The sequence below is a fragment of the Pantherophis guttatus genome, chromosome 10 (assembly GCF_059756535.1).
Source record: "Pantherophis guttatus breed Tessera chromosome 10, ASM5975653v1, whole genome shotgun sequence".
Taxonomy (NCBI): domain Eukaryota; kingdom Metazoa; phylum Chordata; class Lepidosauria; order Squamata; family Colubridae; genus Pantherophis; species Pantherophis guttatus.
Window position 1 is genome coordinate 29,475,290 of NC_142072.1, and position 18,425 is coordinate 29,493,714.

Here is an 18,425-nt window from a genome sequence, read left to right on the forward strand (position 1 = left end):
GAATTCATTATGATACTCAAGCTTGCTTCAGGAACTTGTTTGCCATAGGAGCTTTACTGGCCACAAGCCAACCTTTGTGCAGACAAGGAAAGCAACTGACTGCTCCAATGTAGCAGAGCCCAGGGTACAAAGGCTCCCTACTTTGAGTCCAGAGGTTGTGGGCCATTCCTCTTCATCAGCCTTGGGGCGGATGTCATGGTCTGAGGGCTGCCCAGCCCTTCCGATCCTAAGAGGGTCCTGCTAAAAGCTCCACATTGCTTCTCTCTCGGGGCGGAGGGTGATTGCGGCCATTGCACGAGGCTGCCCTCATTTCCACTTCTGTTGCTTTTGCAGTATTTGTTGAAATCAAAGAATTGAGGAAAGACAACGAAATTGATGATACACTGTAAGAGTTTCCACATAGAAAAGCAATTGTGGAAAATGATTAGACATGTTGCCCTGTGTGGCAAAAAAAGCCTGCCGAGTTGCCATCCATACAATTCAGTGGGAGGGGAAAATGTGTCATTGCAACATTTTCATCCGAAAACTCTGCCCTTCTTCTTTCACCCAAAACAGGCCAGGCTGGAGGAGGAAATGAGTTTCTTTGAGGAACCCCCAAATCGTGTGACAAAACCCTAAATCTGACACCCTGGGGCAGGGTGAAATGCTCCCGGTTCGGACCGGATCGCCTGCTCCGATAGCAATGGAGGCGGGTAGTTCGGAGAACCGGTAGCAAAAATCCCTGCCCTGCCCCCATGCCCAGCTGAGCTGTGCAATCATCAGAGGCTTTTAAAAAAATTTTAGAAGCATTTTTTCTACAACCTTTTTGGCCGAAATAATGCTTTTAAAAGTAAAAAAAAAAGCCTCTGATGATCATGCAGCTCAGCTGGGATCGTCAGAGGCTTTTAAAAGCATTTTTTCTACAATCTCTTCGGCCGAAGAGGTTATAGAAAAAATGCTTTTAAAAGCCTCTGACGATCCCAGCTGAATTGCCTGATCGGCAGAGGCTTTTTTTCTTTTAAAGGCCTCTGACGATCCCTGCTGAGTTGCCTGATCGGCAGAGCATTTAAAAGAAAAAAAGCCTCTGCCGATCAGGCAACTCAGCTGGAATCGTCAGAGGCCTTTAAAAGCATTTTTTTACAACCTCTTCGGCCGAAGAGGTTGTAGAAAAAATGTTTTTAAAAGAAAAAAAAAAGTTGGCCACGCCCATCCAGTCACATTACCTCCCGTCCACCAAGCCACGCGCACAGAACCAGACACAGAACACATTTTACATTTCACCACTGCCCTGAGGCCTGGGCAAAAGGTGTAGATGGCAGATGTGTCTGGATGCTGACCATCTCCATCCAGAGGCAGCAGACCATTCTTAAGGCCTGCAAGTGACCAGAAGCCACTGTGGAGTGGAAGAGCCAGCATGTTTCCTAGCCCAACCAAATGAGCTTGGGACGGGTGCTCAGAACTGGGGGCAGGCTCCAAATGCTTGGCTCAGACCTTGGCAAAGTAGTGTTCCACTTGCACCCCCAAATCTGGACTGTGTTCCTGTTAATGAACCCCAAGATCTGCCCTTTGGAGCAGTTGTATTAGGGTTAATTCACGTGAAGAGCTGCAGCCTGCTTTATCTTCCCAGTTTAAGTCTTTGGCTTCAGTTTTGCATTATCAATACAATTTTGTATTATCAATAATATAACTGCAGCTACCTCCCCTTTTGCTTGAAATGAAAGGAGGGGGGGAGCAATAACGGAGAACAGCAGCCTCAGCCTTTCCTAAAAATCTATGAAATGCTACTGTGCAGCCTGAGGAAGAATCGTTCAGTTCTTGTGCCGAGTCTTTAATATGGCGCATTTTACTTGCCAGATGGTTCAAGTCACCGCACAGCTTGAAGAGGGCAAGTGAGAAAGCAAACCCAAAAACATACCCAAAACAAAAGCCTCGAGCCTCTCCACATTCTCCAGCAATATTTTCATGCCTGCTTGAAGTCCTAAGCAGGTCACTTCAATTCTCTTGTGCTGGCAACTATCTCAGAAACACCTTCCTCTTTTACAGCACGGCATGCTAAGGAATGTCACTTGGGAGGGGTGGGGTAGCCACACATAGAGAGCGAGAGAAGAGAGATGACCTTGGAGAAACTATGCGGAAACATTTTCAACAGCATGCACACAAGCATGGTTTAACCCCAGGAAGTCCCAAACCTGTGGGATTTGGCCTTTGGGAAGAACCGACCTCAATCTTCAAACCCTGGATGTTTTTTGTTTCTTATATACCAGCACTTTGTACTTTATTCTTCCTGTTATGTTGTGAGCTTTCCAGAGTCATTGTAGAGTCTGGCAATGCCTAAATAAAAATAATCCTCATCAGTCAATTGCAAAAGGCAGCTTTACACGGAACAGCTAACATCCTGCCACTCCTGCGGTATTTTAAGACTCGATTTTACAATCTGAAACTATAAATTCACATCACTTGTTTGTTTCACAGGTAGTGTTTGACTTATGACAACTGAACATAAAAAAATCTGTTGCTAAGTAAGACAGTTAAGTGAGATGTGCCCCATTTTATAACCTTTCTTGCCACAATTGTTAAGTAAATAACTGCAACTGTTCAGTTTGCAAGATGGCTGTTAAGTGAGTCTGGCTTCCCCACTGACTGCTCATCAGAAGGTCGCAAAAGGGATCAGGTGAACTCCAGGATATCACATCCATCATAAATACCTGCCGATTGTGAAGCGTCTGAATTTCGATCACACGCTGCAGTGGGATGGGGGAACTGTCCTAAGTGGGAAAAACGGTCAAGAGTCACCTTTCAATGTTGTTGCAACTTCGAACTGTCACAGTAGGAATGTATGCAAGTCGAGGACTACCTGCACATAGCAGCGAAGAGACAGCTGGGTCGAGTAAGGGGGAAGGCGGTTCTGTGAGCAATTTGCTGGGAAAGCTTCCTGGGAGACCCCATTTGGGGCTCTGGGCCCTCCCGGCGCTTAGCTCCTTCGGGCAGGGCTCCCGGGGGTTCAGGGGCGCCTCTCCGCCCGGAGCTCCACCGGCAGAAGACCCTCCACCCGCCCCCGCCTCCCTCTCGTCTTCCTCCGGGAGGGCTGCGAGGGCGGCCGTCGCCGCTTTGTCCGCGCGCAGGTTGGAGCTGCGGGTCGCCTTTTGCCGCCTTCGCTGCTGTGCCTGGCTCGCTTCGGGCGGCTCCTGGGCTTCCCCGAGCGGCGAGCGGCCTCCTTCCCCTGCGGGGCCTCCTTCCCTCGATGCCAGCCGCTCCTCCGCGCGCCTTTCTGGCTTCGTCCCCTCCGTCTACAAGAAACCCCGGGATCCCTGGATTGCGACGCCGCGGTTCAAAGGAGCGGGGAAACGGTTTCTCTCGACTTCGGCGTAGTTCTTCTCCTTGCAGCCAATCTGGATTTGCGGCGATTTCATTCTGTATGCAAAGCAACAATAACATTCCGGACACTTTAAAAAAATAAAAGGAGAAAGGATGAAATGTGGTTCCCCCTTTTTTTTGGAACTATTGCGAAAAAGCCGTACGCATATTGAAACCCTTCCGCACTTAAGCTGTTCGTTATCGTATTGCTTTCTTTTATTTTCTTTTTCCATGATTTCTATTTTTTCCCTTTTTAAAAAAATACAATCATTATTTTAAAGTCATTGAGCTCAGATGTCCCCTGCACACCTTCTACGATGTGCGGTGTGCTTCTCCCGCTCCTCCTTACTCTCAACTTTCTTGCAAATTGCGTCTCGTTTGCATTAAAAAGCAGATTTGATTTCCCCCGCTGGGCTCTGCCTCACAAAATCTCCATCCAGAATGAGGGCGGGGAGGCTTCGGTGCCCCGGGGGTTTGCAGACTGGTTTGCGAGCTCTGAAAGCCAAGAATTGCATGGGATAATAGCTGGGGGGGGGGAATCTTGTGATTATGTATCCCTCTTGATTATGGGTACAAAAAATTGCAGGAGAAACAGTGAAAAACAACAACAGGGAAGAACCAAATTGTTTACTGTCTTGCCGCGAATGACTGGGCATTTTTTCCCCCTTCTTACTCTCGCACCATCGAAACCCTGCGAGGGAATTGCTCTCAAGTACTCCAACATGCCAGCCAATTCAGAGACTTCTTGAAGAAATGCACTGCGGGGAGGGGGGGGTTTCCAGTCACCAGAGTTTCGCCCCCCACATCCCAAATGTGTAACCACCCCACACTGGCTATTTGATGGGTGGAGAAATGAATTTTCCAAGCGAAGGGGAATTTAAAGCTGCAGGAGATTAATAGATGTGATTGTGTTGGCTTTTTGTTGCATCTCCCGGGGCTGTGCTAAAGGAGTATCATAGCATGCAAATATCATTTGTATTATGATCATCTGCCGGAACCCGTGGGAAGTGCGCCGTGTCTGTGAAATCCCCCCCTCCCCAAGACCCCCTGAAGAGAAGACTCCGGCAAATGCGCTGGTGGCATTTCCAGGATTCCTGCCTGTTTGGAGCAGATGTTCCGAAGATTAGGCGTTTCACTTTGCTGGAGACTTTTCATTTTAGGGAGGGAAAAAAAGGAAAAGCCACAGTGCTTCTGCTTGAATTTCTGTGGGTGTTTTGTGGTATAAATAAATGGGAGGAAGGTCAGTCCGTCCAGCTTCTTCGAAAATGCTGAGCAGCCCAGCTCAGGGTTAGAAGAGGGAATGGATAAAATAGCGGTTAAACGGCTGGCTCTTTCTGCCACATTCAAGAAACTGAAATGCGGTTCTCAAAGTAATCTGTACTTTCCTGGACAGTAATCTCGGCATGTTCACAGATATTTCTTGTTTGCTTTTTTCTGTATATAAAAGCGGTAACATGGTATTATGCGAACTGTTTTTCTAAGTTCTATTTTCTCCCTCTCTCTCGTTCTCATTTCAAGTGCCACAAAGATATTCTGGACTGCAGTTTTCCCTTTGTTGCCTGCCTCCACCCTCTGTCCTCGTCACTCTACCGAGAGTAACCAAAACTAGACCTGTGCAAATAATGTCAGATTGTATTCAAATTTTTGGAGATAATTCAGAGCACTGAGCTGATTCAATTTGAATGGTTAAATTGTTTTGCGCAGCTGTGCTGATTTGATTTAGATCATCAAATGATATCAATTCTGTTTGGACTGCCAATCCAATTTGGTACCTGTTTCAATTTAGCGATGCAATTCATAAAGTCAACTCAAAAAGTCAGTTCGGTTTCAAGATTCAGTCAAATTGCTTTCCAACTGAATTTTAATCGAATATTTGGAGTAAATGCCTGGCCCTGCAGGCTCTTCCACGCTGTTACACCCCCCCCCATTTTGAGCCCAAGGTTGCACAATGGTACTCTCCGTGGGTTTCCGGTTCCTAAAACCCCCACGCGAAGAAAACTCCCATCACAGTCGGTGCCCCAATGATTAAGCCCTATTTCGGGTGTGCTTTGCATCTTAGTCTGCTACCCCACTCAGCCGGGCTCCCGGGCTGGATGAACTTCACTGGTGAGTCCTTCCCCTACCCCCCGTTTTTTTTATTTGTGCCGAAATTTAGTGGAAGAAACGGTTGGGCCCTGTTGCAGCTCCCTTCCCCTCCCCACGGCCTTCCAGGGAGGAACAGGATTTTGTGTGAAGGGTCCTCGCAGCTGGGTGGTTTTTTTTGCAGACGTTTCATTTCCCAAAGGAGGCAGCCTCTTCAGGGCTAGAAGGGCGGGGGCTCTGCAGAGAGGAAGAGGAGGGGAGAGACGCTGATCTTACCTACTTTGGGTAAGGAAACGTCTGCAGGAAAACACCAAGGGCGCCTCCTCAACCCTGAGCTACAGATATTCCCCTTCGTCTGCCCGTCCCCCTTTTCTGCTTAGGGTCCCCGTCGCTTCCTTCTTAGGGAGGGAGCCAAAGGTAGACGCGGGTTGCGGAGGGCACTTGGCGGCTCCGGGACCGGCATCCTTTCCGAGCACCCGCCGCCACTTCGAGGAATAACCTGCAGTACCCGCAGGCGGCCCATAGAGGGCAGCATTGTCTAGCCGGCCAGGCTGGAACGCGCGTCTAGAGCCCGGCGAAGCGAGGGGGGGGCGCGATCGGGTGTTTCTCTTTGTCCCCCCCCCCGCCCCGCCCCGCTCTCCCTCCTCGCCGAGCCGTTTCTTAGCAACTGGGCAGGGTCTCCAAACGCCGGAGGCGGCCTCGGTGACAGGAGCGCCAGCGGGAGGGGGCCGGGCTTTGCCTCCCCTTGCGCGGGGCTCACGGGCATATTTCCATGAAAGAAGGTTCAGCCCGCTTTTTTGTCTTCAGAGCAGAAAGGGAAGAGAAAAGCCTCGTTGGCCCGATCCAGGAAATGTTCCCGTTATCGGCTCCGTTCCGTTTGGGCTCCCCAGACGCGCCGAGCCTCTCTCTCCGCCGCGCCCGTCGGCTTTATCTTCCCTTCTCACCTTGTTCGCGGCGCTTATCTCCCCGCGTCTTCAGAGGCGGCTGCCCGCCTTTAATCCCGAGGTTTCCTGCTTTTGTGCGCTGGCCGCCTTCGAAAGTTTCCTCGCGAATGAAGGCCGGTTGTTTCCGGCTCCACCGGAATTCTGTAGAAGCGGCGTCAGTGTTGCTCTTCAGCCGCGATTCCCGGCCCTTTAAGCTTGTGGATAAATTATAAAGCAGGCATTAGGGTGGTGGGGTTGTTCTTTCTTTCTTTCTTTCTTTCTTTCAGATTCAGTGTCTTTACCTGGGTGGGGAAAGCTGGGATGAAATGAACGCCGGCGGTTCTTTGCCTGCCAGCGTCATAAAGGAGAATCTTCGTAGCTGAAGGCTGAAATGGGGGTCCTGGGCGCTCTCCGAGCAGGCGGCTTTTCTGGGGAGAACTTTCATTACCCAAACTAGGAAACCTCATCAGTGCTAGAAGGGAGGAGGAGGAGGAGGAGGATTGTGGGGTCCTTGGTACTTTCTGAGCTTGGTTGTTTCTCAGAGACTCAGCTAAGTTACCTCAGCAGTGCCAGAAGGGAGGGGGGGGGTTTCTAGCTTCTAGCACTGATGGTGTTACCTAGTTTGGGTAATGAAAGGTCTGCAAGAAAACAGGACCCCTCGTGACAGTTTCATCCCCAGGCCTTCTTCCAAGGCGCCTTGGCTCTACCAGTGAATTCCTCCTCCTGGCACTTTGCAGCCTTTCTTGGGGCCCCTCTTTTCTCTTTACCCAGGGTGACCATCAGATTCCCACGGACCATCTGATCGTGATATTTCAGGAGGCAGAAGGGCTATCTCAAAGAATCCAGGTCCTTGGCTTACAACAGTTCGTTTAATGACCAAAGTTACAACAGCACTGCAAAAAGTGATTTATGACCATTTTTCACATGACCATTGCATCCCCATGGTCACATGATCAAAATTCAGATGCTTGGCAACTCATATATATATATATATATATATATATATATATATATATATATATATATATATATATATATATATATATTTGTTTTCTCAGGTTTTCGCGGGTGTTTGTATGTAGGTCTTTGGTTATTCGAGTCTTCTCCCACGTAAAATTGGAAGTGTCTTGGCGACGTTTCGACGAAGTCTCATTCGTCATCTTCAGGCTGGTGTTCTCGGCTTCGTGCTTCCAGGAAGCACGAAGCCGAGAACACCAGCCTGAAGATGACGAATGAGACTTCGTCGAAACGTCGCCAAGACACTTCCAATTTTACGTGGGAGAAGACTCGAATAACCAAAGACCTACATATATATATATATATATATATATATATATATATATATATGACAGTTGCCATGTCGTGGGGTCATGTGATCACCTTTTGCAACCTTTTGAAAATTGAAGTCCCTGGGGAAGCCAGATTCACTTATCAATTGTGTTACTAACTTAAAAACTAGCTATTCATTTAACAACTGGCAAGAAAGGTTGCAAAATGGGGGCAAAACTCACTTAACAGCTGTCTCACTTAGCAAAAGAAAATTTTGAGTTCAATATTGTAGTAGTAAGTCGAGAACTACCTGTAAATCAATCTATGCACCCACAATGTGACATCAATGGAGAACGAGGCGGGGTGTTGTGAAGAGATGGGAAGAAGCAGGTGTTTCTAGGACAGGCTGATCAGGCCTTGCTTGGAAGGGTGTGTATGTGTGCAAGTGTGTGTGTGTGGGGGGGGGGGATTTGCAGCCTTGAAAATGATGGAGCTGCTGCAGCAACCGAATAGTTCACAGTCGGCATCTCAGCTGATCTACCAAGGGGATGTTTTTTTGTTGCTACATCCTTTCTTACTTTATATATATTTTTAGAAAAAAGAATACAAGCAGGGTGACATGTTGGGCATATACATCATTTTAAACGCTCTCTCTTTCTCTCAACATTTCTTTCTTTTCCATAACAAAATGGTACTTATTCCCAAGTCATTATGTTCAGCTGTTCCATTTTATTCTCCCTGCTATGGTGGTGCTGTGATTTAAATGAATTTAAAATGCAAAGCTGCACATGCTCGGGATAGTTTTTTTAAAAAAAAATCATCTGTAGTTTAGTTTTGTTTCTTGCTCAAACGTATTGAGCATATATGAGCAGCACAACAAGGAAAAAGAGTGGAGCTGGGGGAGAAAAGAGACCTTCATTGTGTATGCAACACAGCAGCAGCAGAGCATGGCTTAGAAGGAGGGAGACCACCAGGTTCCCTAAGCCCATCATCTCCAGACCCTTTCAGTTATCTCAGTTCGAGCTTTTCCAGGCACAGGAAGGAGGTGGCAACTGTGCCCATGAATCTAAGGGAAAGCCGTCTCCAGAGGTCCTTGTGCATCATAGAATCTGGGTAGATCTCTGCTACTGACTATGCCGTCAAGAAGTGGTGTCCACCATATCCACAGCAAAAGTTGTATCAAGACAAGAGGGAAAACACTCCTGAAATGGCTAAATCCAACCTTAAACTGCCATCCTTGAGAAATGGAGATATTGTGAACAAATGAAATATAAAAATGGTAGAATACTAATAGAAGGATATGAGGATGAACTCTTGTTATAGCACAGGCATTCCTTGACTTATGACCATAGTTGAGCCCAACATTTCAGTTCCTAAGTGAGACAAGTGAATCACTGCACTTGTTAAGTTAGTAACGGTTGTTCACTGAATCTTGCTTCTCCATTGACTTTGCTTGTTAGAAGACTGCCAAAGGCAATCACATTACCCTGGGACATTGCAACCAGGATGAGTATGAATCAGTTGCCAAGTATCTGAATTTTGATCACATGACCATGGGGATGCTGAAACAGTTGTAAGTATGAAAAACGGTCATAAGTCACTTTTTTCAGTGCCGTCGTAACTTAAACCGGTCACTAAATCAACTGTTGTAAATCAACATCCATGGAGATTCTCACTCATCCAGGTCATGATTGTCCCAAAGCTGCTTTTCCAAGAAGCAAGTGGAGTTTTGTTGTTTTTCCTTGAAAATGTTTCGCTTCTCGTCCAAGAAGCTTCTTCAGTTCTAATTGAATGGTGGGGAATGGAAGGATTTGTATTCCTTGCAGTCATCTTGTTGTACATGCATTGAGGACTGTATACTGCACGAGTCAAAAAGAGGGCTGTGAAAATATTTACAGACCTCTCACATCCTGGACATAAACTGTTTCAACCCCTACCCTCAAAACAATGCTATAGAGCACTGCACACCAGAACAACTAGACACAAGAACAGTTTTTCCCCAATGCCATTACTCTGCTAAGTCTGCACTACTATTAATCTTCTCATCGTTCCCATCACCCACCTCCTCCCACTTATGACTGTATGACTGTAACTTTGTTGCTGATATCCTTATGATTTATATTGGCTGTTTCCTAATATGATTTGATTGCTTATTTGTACACTGACTATCATTAAGAGTTGTACCTTATGATTCTTTATTTTTATTTTTTTATTTTATTTTGAATTTGTATACCGCCCTTCTCCCTGAGGACTCAGGGCGGTGAACAGCCAAGTAAAAACATCAAGTACAAATATTAAAATACAGTTAAAATATACATATATAAATTTGGCCCCATTAATTAAAAACAATAAACAAAACACTTAAAAACACTTAAAAAATTAGGCCAGCCCGGCTTGCTGGAAAAGGAAGGTTTTAAGGGCACGGCGGAAGGCACTGCGGTCTTGGATTCTCCTTATCTCTGGAGGCAATTGATTCCAGAGAATCTTGACGAACATATCTTTTCTTTTATGTACACTGAGAGCGTATGCACCAAGACAAATTCCTTGTGTGTCCAATCACATTCCTTGTGTGTCCAATCACACCTGGCCAATAAAAAAATTATTCTATTCTATTCTATTCTATTCTATTCTATTCTATTCTATTCTATTCTATTCTATTCTATTCTATTCTATTCTATTCTATCAAGGACTGCCTGTTCTTTTGTGGAAAACTACCTTCTATTAGGCTTTACTTCTGACCAAATCAAATTGACCAACTCGAGTTTACTGTTCTACTAACTGATCTACAGATTCAAACCTTCTTACCTTGGAACTGCTGCCACCTGCCTCTTTCTGCATACTTGTTGCAATTCTCCACAAACCGATGGAGGGCAGGTGTGTTGGGGACGCTCTTTTGCTGGTCTGGACCCCAGAAGAAATCAGCCCTGCTGAAGAGCAGAGGATGAGGAGAAGGGGGGGGGGATACCTGCAAGTATCAGAAACGGACCTCAGAGCTGCTCATGGCAGCAGTCCTGGGAACTTCTTCCCACAGGAAGCCCTCATGGATTCATTTCACACTGAAATGTCTGGGTTCCATTTCCACCATCTGAATTTTAGAAATCAGAACTACCACTACCCTATCTGCAAATGGTAGCAGCAGGTCTGTTGTACAACATACACAATATGTGGAAACAACATAGGATAGAAAATTGCCCCCCAGAATGTCAAAGTTTGCCTTGCATCTTGGAGAAACCACCTGCATTTGTCCAGCACTGTGATATCGACAACACAACTGAATTCACACTGGCCACGGTAGATGCACAGATGCCCTCTATTAGTGGGGGGGGGGGGGGGGAATGCCATTCTCGAATTGTGCCCGTGGGCCTGAAAAAACAACAACCATCCAACATATAGTGACAGAGTGCCAAAATGAAGCCTATAAGGGAGACTTTGCTGATTTGTTAACTGACAAATGAAGCAAAAAAATTAATATAATCTAGACATACGTTTATAATGTTTTCAATTTTATCTCTTGAATTTTTTAATCGAAATGCGATATGAATGTGCCATACGCTAACTAAAATAAAAGCAGCACACCTTACTTAGGCATGGATGATCTTGTCAATTGTGCGTCCATCCTTTCAGCCTTCTTATTGCAGAGAGAGAAGATATTTGTTGGTGACTACATTTCCACATTTAGTTTAACCAGAAAGGAAGCTTACAAAGTTAGCCACTGGCAGGATTGGTTTTCCCATTGCTTGCCTGTTCTCCTAAAAGCTTCCCCTGGACAGCTGGTCCAGTAAAGCAGAACTTCTTCCAGCTGTTCGGCTGCACGCAAGTGGCTGAGGTTTGCGTTGCAACTTGACAAAGCCAAAGCTTTCAATCACAGGTCCTGGCAAGCAAAATACTTCAGCCTTCTGCCCTCAGCAGAGTAAACAGATTGCTTCTTCCATCTTCCCAGGGCCAATTCAGTGGACTATTTAATGCTGCCAACAGCCCTTTGTGGAGAAGTTTTCCCTATCCTTTTTTAACTTTCCTGCTTTTCTTTGCCTAATTACATGTAGTGGCCAAAGAAATTCTGATGTTGGAAACCTATAATTGGGACCAATAATAGTTGAATGTCTAGAACATTGGAAAAGGAAATAGAAGTGGTGGTTGCATCCCAGAAACAAGTAATTGGTGAGAACCAGACCACCTGCATTCGAAGATCTACTTGCTTAAAAAGTTGTATATCTCCAAATGTATAGTCTACTCACATTTATTTAAGTCTGTGGTTTAGAAGAACAAAGTATTTTGCGTACTGATGCACTTTCTCCCTTCTCAGCGTCCCTGCCTATTCAGCACAGTGGATTTATTTTAGCTGAAGCAGGATCCCCAGTTCTATTCCAAGAATGAGAAAGAATCAGGCGCTTTTTTAAGTTCAGGTTCAAAATTTGGTCATCCTCGTTTATAGGGATCTAACAAGTGGGCCAGTTTGGATGCAGAAGGGAGCGATACATGAGATCACATGACACACTGAAGAGAAGGAAGATAGTTTGGGAGTCATTATGGTTTTGGGGACTACTTGCTATGGTCAGTATCTTGTGTTTTGAGATTCTCTCAAGGTCATTTGCAAGATTATCCAGCTACTTGCTGCCTTTCCTTGCAGTGCCTTCATTATAATAATTAATTATTAGCAACAGTACTATGGTTTTGTTTACAGTTACATCAATTCAGTGTGGCACTAATCTCAAAATTACAACAGCATGGAAGCATTTTCTTTTCTTTTACCCCCTTGCCCAGTTTTGATGACGCTCTGGTGATCCACTAACTTACTGTTTCTTTCTTTCTTACATGGCATTTTTCACATTGCTGATTAGATTTGTACCATCAGGTTCTGGCTTACATCCAAATGTCAGGGCTGTCTTTGAAACATGTAAAAATATAAATCTAAGGAAAGTCCTTGTTCTCAACATGAACAGTTTTCCCATCTGATCAAGTAAATGGAATTTAATAGCAAAGGGTGATCTTTGTGTTTTTTGCATGGATTAAATGGAGAAAAAACAGTTTGCATTTGACCTCCTGGGGGTGTAAGAAGGCAAGCTGGGGTTCTAAACCAGAATTTGAGTCTCAAAATTGTATTACTAAGAATAATCGGTGAGCACTTATTATTGACTTGCACTATTCACATGACTTACAAATAAAAAAACAGACCTCTGCACTTCTAGGATGTTATCTTTGTAGACGTGATGAAATGGTAGAGCTTTTTCTGAAAGTGATGTTTAGTAAATTGAGAGGAAGGTATTTCTTCAAGAATATATGATAGGGTTTGAAATCTCCCATCTCTTCATGGCAACATCTTTTCTATTCCTGTATTATCTCATTGCTGCAGTGCACACAGAGATTCATGAGGAGATATACTGCGGAATTCATGGTAGAGCAAAGGATTTCCTTCCCACCCTGAAAAGCAAACGCTTTAGCTTGCAGAACAGCAGAATACCCTCAAGAGTTTTCTTGCAAGGTGTCAACCTTTGCCAGCAAAGTTGAATACAATGTTTTGAATTATTTCTCTGAAGCCTGTTCAATAAACTAGACAACCTCTGATTCAACTGTCAAGAGGAAATCAGTGGACTTTAAGGGGAAGGGGGTTGGGGTTGCTTGAAAGAAGACTGCAGCTTGTGGGAAAATGGCAGCTTTTCATTGGTTTTGGAGGTTCCTTGTTTTGTAAGAGAACCCCTGGATCAGAATGTGCCCAATTTAGATCAAGGTTCAATGAATTAATCAATCAATCAGAATAGAGCTGGAAGTTCTTTGGGACCGGCAGGTGTTGGCCACTTGCCCTCCATGCTGGGAAGCCGGGGGGGGGGGGTTTGAACTGGGAAGGCTGGAGCTCAACTCTAGCAAGCCTGAGTGGTTGTGAAATCGATGGGAGCATCTGATTCTGGGGATTTGATCTATAGATTATTGATTGGTTATTGTTTGATTTGATTTGTGGTTATTTCCCAACCCCAAATGGGCTCTGGTTTATTCCTTGGGTTAGGGCAAAAGATCTTTCGTGTGTGTGTGTGTGTGTGTGTGTGTGTAGATAGCGGGACTCGTAACTTCTCTCCAAGGAGCATGTGGCAGCTGCGACCAGAGATGCCTTTGTTCAGATTTTTCTGCTTTTCTGCTTTTTCTATCAAAGTGGGAGGCTCTGATACAGGCAGATGCCCAATGATAAAGGACTTATTTTTTCTCTGTAGAAAAATAAGACGCTTCAGACAGCAGTCCAGTCCTTCTGCAAGCCTTCCGATTTTGTCCACTGGAAAGTCTGTTTTGCCATTGCTGGTGTACACCAGCCCTTTTCAGTAAGTTAAATGATTTAAGTGGAGAACATCCCACCTACTGTCTCAAATGGATGCCTTTTCCTGAATCAGGAGTCCCTATTCATGGTCACCCATGTTTTGATCAACTCACATATAGATCACGTGGGAGCTACTCTTGAAAACCTCTCAAAAGCTACTGATGGTCCAGAATGCCATGGTGGGATCAGAGGAGATAGTTCCTAGGCATGTTTGTGTAACACTTCTATTACGTAAATTTATCTGGTGGTTTCTGGGTGCTGGTTGGTGCCAGTAAAATCCTGTGTGGTAGAGTGGACCGATTGTTTGTTTGTTTATTGGATTGAATTTATTTAACTATAAATTTAAATTTATTTAACTTTACTTTACTTATTTATTGGAAATTGAACAGAATTAGGTGTGATTTATTGGAAGAAATGCCTCTGCCCTCTATCAATGGGGACAGAAAGATTGTCCTTGTTGTGATTGTGGTGCTGATATGCAAACTATTAAACATATTGTGCAAGACTGCCAGCGATGTGCGTTCTTTGGTTCCCAAGAAGTTCCGACTGAAGCAACGCTCCAGAGACCATCATCTGGATAGCTGAATTGGACGTCCAGTAATGAGGCCATTGCTGTATCCCCCTACGTGGGGATTTACTTCTCTTTGCCGTGTTATTGTCATACCTAAATAAGTTATTGGACTGTCTGTCTCCAGTGGTCTCTCTCTGACTGGGGAGATCTTCAGACTAGGCATGATTTGGGGACGTTTTGTGGAGCAGTGTCATCTTTTGGAAGCCAGGCAGCATCCTTTCCCTGCCCTCTGGAAGACATTCCCTCTGAGGTCCCCTGTCCTGCAGACTCTGGGCCAGCAGGTTACATGAGCTCACTATCGAATGGAAACTGTCTTTATAACTAAAATGGTGTGGTTTTTATCCCCCAGTCAGATCAGGTCATTTTTATCATAATTTTATATGATTCATATAAGTGGTTTTAACTCTTGTAAATCACCCACTGCCTTGTTTGATTGAAATTGAAATTATAAAAAAAATAGATATAAATAACGCTCCCTTGGCCTAGGTGTGCCTTTCCTGCTGATCTTGCCACACTTTGTTTTTTAAAGCATTCTTCTATCAAAGTGGCAGACTCGGATACAAAGCAGATGCTGAACGACAAACAATATTTTTTCCTTTGTAGATAAATCAGAGGCTTCAAATAGCAGTCCAGTCCTTCTGCAAGTCCTGAAAACTCCATCTCTCGAGATTGCTACAGGCGTGGGCATCGTGTACTTTCACCGAGTTAAATGATTTAAAAGGAGAACATCCCACCTACTGTCTCATGTTGTGAATGCACCCATCTTAATATATCACGCCCCATTTGAAAGTTCCTTCTCACAAGGCCACTAATTAACACAATAGGATTGTGCTCAACAGGATGAATAATTTTTCAACGTGTCATCTGCCAGCAATTTATTTTCACAAAAGGAGGTGTCTTTCCTCCGTACTCTATCCATGCTAGAGAGCCATTTCAATGATGCACCCCAGAGAGACCCATTTGGAATTCAGATTTCAACAGTCTTATTGGGACCATTTGCAGCAGTAAGAATGAGCACCATTATGGTGGTAAAATTAGTGTTTGCAATTTATCATCATTCAGTAAATGGCTAGCAAACTGAGGCTTCCAGGACAAATTCTAAAAGGCTCAGGTGGATTTTGAAACCCCTTTTCCATTTTTTAAAAAACGCTCTTGGTACTTTTTTTTTTTTTTTTGCTTTAATTTATATGCCGCCCTTCTCTGGAGACTCAGGGCGGCTTACAATGCGTAAAGCAATAGCCTTCATACTTTTGTATATTTATACAAAGTCAGCTTATTGCCCCCACAATCTGGGTCCTCATTTTACCTTTGAAAGGATGGAAGGCTGAGTCCACCTTGAGCCTGGTGAGATTTGAACTTGTCTACATGTTGAACTTCCCAGCCATAAGAAATGTCATCCTCAGCAGTTCTGTTTTATTGTAAGCCAGTCAGCCCTTCCTTTCTCTTTTCTTGGAGCTTTTAAAGCCGTTTTCTTCAACTACACATCCTCCAAATGTGCAGGATTGCAGTTGCTGTCCAGCCCAGCACAAAACAGGACTTGTCCGGAGGATGTTTTAGAGGACAGGCAGGTTGTGCAGGGCATCCATTTCTTCCTCTTTTGTCAGAATGTTAAGATCACCAGCAGATGTGAGCAGATTTCTTATCTTCCTTTATTAGCTTGCAAGCAAATGTTGGATCTTGAAGGTCACAATAAACGAAAGGAAAAAAAATAGCAGCTTTTGATTTTAGTAAATAAGGCACGGGGTTTCATGTTTTATAAACATCATCTGTTTAGCTGGTTTTTTAAAAAAATTAATTGGAGACTCGCATTCACGTACATAGAGAAATAGAATAGAGAATAGAATAGAATAGAATAGAATAGAATAGAATAGAATAGAATAGAATAGAATAGAATAGAATAGAATAGAATAGAATAGAATAGAATACTTTATTGGCCAAGAGTGATTGTACACATGAGGAATTTGTCTCTGGTGCATGTACATGCAAAACAATAAAGTAATAATAACAATAACAACAATAACAACAATAATAATAATGCCATGAAAACAAAGATACAAAAATCCACCGACAATCCAAACCGCCGACTTTGCAACAACAGAGTCGAAACTGTTTCACATTTAATAGGTGAATGCAGCAAAATTATACAAACTGATTACAAAGCTAGACACGACCGAGTTGCTAAATTAATCCACTGGTCATTATGTAAAAAATACGACTTTCTTGTATCCAAAAAGTCATGGGAACATAAAGTGGAAAAAGTTATAGAAAATGAGAAGGTGAAGATCTTGTGGGACTTTCAAATACAGACAGATCGTCACTTGGAACACAACACACCAGATATCACAGTTGTTGAAAACCAAAATGTACAATTTATTGACATTGCAGTACCAGGAGATGCCAGAGTCAAAGAAAAAGAACTGGAAAAAATCATGAAATATCGTGCGTGACCTGGCCATCGAAACTACATGGCTATGGATAAAACATGTAACAGTGATACCCATTGTCATCGGGGCGCTTAGTACCATGTCCAAGAATTTTATAAGATACATCAACAAATTGCAGCTTCCTGCAATAACACAAGCGGAACTTCAAAAAACTGTGCTACTTGGAACATCGTACATCTTAAGAAGGTACTTGGTTGATACCTAGGACGCTGGCAGCAACCCGTATCAACCATCAGCACCAGTCAATGGTATTTGTGATGCATTTTTGAATGTTCAGTTGACTGAGTTTCATGTTTAATGAATAAAGTAAATGATGATGATGATGATGATGATGATGATGATGATGATGATGATACCAGTAGAGAAGGTATTGGAACAGAAGAGAAGGATAAAAGCAATACAGTATAGCCATACTGCAAGCGTAACATACTTAGACATAAGATAGAACTGTGGGAATTAAGTGTTCAACAGAGTGATGGCACGAGTTTGAAAGACAATTGATAGGTTGGGATGGGCCAAGTCCTCATGCCGTCTCTCATGCTAACTCCACCACCCTCCAGGACCTGCCAGCTGTTTTTCAGGCAGCCATCTCTGCACAGTATTTTGACAGATAGCTAAAACTTTGGTTCCAGACATCTGTCCAAACTGCCTCATCCCCGGCTCATTTGAAGAAGGATTGATGGATTGTTTTCCTGCTCATTGATGCCATTGGCAGGCATATGGGAAGCAAAGCCAATGCCAGGCACAATAAATTGGGAGTCAGGGTTAGATCCAAAACCAGTATAAGTTCATTCCATGCTTCCTCTGGCTGGCTCAGGAATTCTGGGTGTTGAAGTCCAGAAGTCATAAAAGGGCCATAGTTCCCCAACCCTGCAACAAGAATCTGAACTACTAATGGTCAAGGCAAATTGGTGGTAGATAAGAGTCAAAGGAATGAGCCTTGGTGGCACAGCAGACTAAAGTGCTGTTAAGTAGCACCAGCTGCCTGCAGTTACTGCAAATTCAAATCTCACCAGGCTCAAGGTTGACTCAGCCTTCCATCCTTTCGAGGTAGGTAAAATGAGGACCCGGATTGTGGGGGCAATAAGCTGATTTTGTATAAAAAAGAACACCGCTTTGGCGGGGGGGCAAAAGCCCTACTAAGCAGGTATATACAAAAGTATGAAGGCTATTGCTTTAAAGCATTGTAAGCCGCCCTGAATCTCCGGAGAAGGGCGGCATATAAATCGAACCAATAAGTAAGTAGGTAAGTAAGTAAGTAAGTAAGGTGAGCTGGATTTAGGTATCTTGTGGGCGTGAAGCGATTGGAGACTGATGACGCATTTGACCCCTCCCTCCCTCCCTCCCTCCGGCTCAGCCTGGTCCTCTCCTGCAGTCAAGAAATCCATCTTAACTTGCCCTCTCCCAAGCAAATTAAGGACACAATCATTTGATGACATTATTGCTACGGCAGGGTAAGGATTGGCAATATGGACCTCAAATGCAATGCCGGTCTACCCAGG

The 18,425-nt window shown here is 44.2% G+C and overlaps 2 long non-coding RNA genes across 2 annotated transcripts in view; one reads left to right on the plus strand and one right to left on the minus strand.

The window, feature by feature from the left end:
- Positions 1-1,079: 1,079 nt before the first annotated feature.
- On the minus strand, positions 1,080-6,711 carry LOC132711790 (uncharacterized). The gene is made up of 3 exons (XR_015729515.1): positions 6,641-6,711; positions 6,360-6,553; positions 1,080-3,390 (listed from the first exon to the last, which is right to left on the minus strand). It is a non-coding gene; the product is annotated as an uncharacterized LOC132711790 (long non-coding RNA).
- The window catches only part of LOC148112441 (uncharacterized), a 115,267-nt gene continuing 102,085 nt past the window's right edge, over positions 5,244-18,425 (plus strand). Inside the window, exon 1 of the long non-coding RNA XR_015729516.1 lies at positions 5,244-5,439. This is a non-coding gene — a long non-coding RNA (uncharacterized LOC148112441). The remainder of the gene's footprint in view (positions 5,440-18,425) is intronic.